Source organism: Rhincodon typus, chromosome 15, assembly GCF_021869965.1.
Source record: "Rhincodon typus isolate 14 chromosome 15, sRhiTyp1.1, whole genome shotgun sequence".
Taxonomy (NCBI): Eukaryota; Metazoa; Chordata; class Chondrichthyes; order Orectolobiformes; family Rhincodontidae; genus Rhincodon; species Rhincodon typus.
The window spans coordinates 18,265,638-18,267,958 of record NC_063346.1 but is presented as its reverse complement, the minus strand read 5'-3'; positions in this window follow the sequence as shown (position 1 = coordinate 18,267,958).

Genomic DNA, 2,321 nt, shown 5'->3' with positions numbered 1-2,321 from the left:
CCAACCTCATCCCTCCCCCTTGACCTGTCCGTCCTCCCTGGACTGACCTATCCCCTTCCTAAACCCCTACCTACACTCACCTTTCCTGGCTCCATCCCCGCCTCTTCGACCTGTTTGTTTCCTCTCCACCTATCCTCTCCTCTATCCCTCTTCTATCCGCCTCCCACTCTCTCCCTATTTATTTCAAAACCCCCTTCCCCTCCCCCTTTTCTGATGAAGGGTCTAGGCCCGAAACGTCAGCCTCTCTGCTCCTATGATGCTGCTTGGCCTGCTGTGTTCATCCAGCCCTGCACCTTGTTGTCTCGGATTCTCCAGCATCTGCAGTTCCTACTATCTCTGATTCAATGTCCCGAGGATTGCCCAACCGCACCTCCAAGACTAATGAGCTGCTCTGTCATGCAGGACCTCTTCACTCCAGCTGTAGAACCTGGGACAACACTAAGATATAGTGGGAGGAAAATAAATACTTTTCAGGGTTCGTTGGTAGCGCAGATGACATTGCACTGTATATAAAATTCCACATTTGCATAAATATTAATGGTTTTGTCACTGTGTAGCCTCAGCTGTCACTGTGCCAGTATTATGCCTCACATCATGTTCACACAGGATGGACCATGGATCAAAGTCTGTGTTGAGAGCCTGCTGCAGCACGTGGAAGGAAGAGGAACAAGGCAAATACAGGACAATGAATCCTGCTGGCATCATTGGCTCGCTTGGTCAAACGGCCCTACTCTTTCCCTGGCCTCTGCACGTAAACGTTTAGAGTTGAATGAAGTGGTCAGCAATGTCTGGGGCAGGAGATCTATAGAAAAAAACAGGGAGTCAATGCATTAGGGTCATGAGGCATTGAGAGCCTGCAAGTCTGTGTCCTGTGAAGTGCGTGAGTCTGTCTGTGTAACTTTGTTACTCTGTAAAGGTTCTCACATTAATGGGTTTTGCAGGTTCATGTACATCCCACCCGTTCTACATGTGGTCATTTTCTTTCCCAGTGCACAGTTGCAATTTCCAACATGATGGAAGGTGACAGTGAACGTTCTTTGGGCAGTGGTTTCCAGCCAACAGCTAAGTATTGGTGACATCCAGATGCCAATCCTGATAACATTTTCTCTGAAGCCTGTAGGGTTTGAACCTCCCCAAGTACCCTCACAACTCATCTATAGGAGCCACTTTCCCTCCGACTGACTTCCTGGTATGTCAGTATTGGCATGCACTACTGAGACCATCCCCCTCCTCTCCTACACCCTCACCCGAAGCCTGACGTTCCTTACTGTAGATGAATGCACCTCCCACATAACATATCCCTACGCATGCTTGACCATATAGCCCCTTACAAATACAATAATGCCCCTCACCTTCACAATTGCTATTCCTCACCCAACCTCCGAGCCTGCAACTGAAAATCCCTGAAATTCAATTCCCGAGTGTCGTTCCTGCAACAGCGGCCCCCTTGCTCCTCCCACCAACTTTCCTTTTAGTTTTTCTGGATGGACCAAATGGTCTGGCCATAACCCACTCCCTTGAACAATGTAACTGAACAGCCACAGACAAGAAGTGCCCAGACTCCTGACTGTATATAGAATAAACTGTCAGAGAAAATGTTAGTTACATTTAAAAGACATTTGGGCAAGTAGATGAACAGGAAAGGTTTAGAGGGATATGGGCCAAATGCAGGTAAGTGGGACGAGATTAGGAGATGTGGTCAGCATGGACGAGTTGGACCAAAAGCTCTGTTTTTGTGCTGTATGACTCCATGACTATGACTGTATGATGCCTGTATATCTCCCCAACTGCATTAACCCTATCTACTGCTCTGGAGCCACCAGGACTTACTATGACTCACCCCATTGGATTGCTGACCAACAGGGAAAGCTGTTTGGTTGTGTGACAGGGCTAAAAGGCAAGGCAGAACAAGATGAAGAAGGCAGACATGCTGTGAGCATGCTGGTAGATGCTAAGTGAATGAGTGTTAACAGCACAAATAAGCAGTTCTGAGATGCAGAGATAGTAGGAACTGCAGATGCTGGAGAATCCGAGACAACAAGGTGCAGGGCTGGATGAACACAGCAGGCCAAGCAGCATCATAGGAGCAGAGAGGCTGACGTTTCGGGCCTAGACCCTTCATCAGAAAAGGGGGAGGGGAAGGGGGTTTTGAAATAAATAGGGAGAGAGTGGGAGGCGGATAGAAGAGGGATAGAGGAGAGGATAGGTGGAGAGGAAACAAACAGGTCGAAGAGGCGGGGATGGGGCCAGTAAAGGTGAGTGTATGTAGGGAGTTAGGTAGGGGATAGGTCAGTCCAGGGAGGACGGACAGGTCAAGGGGG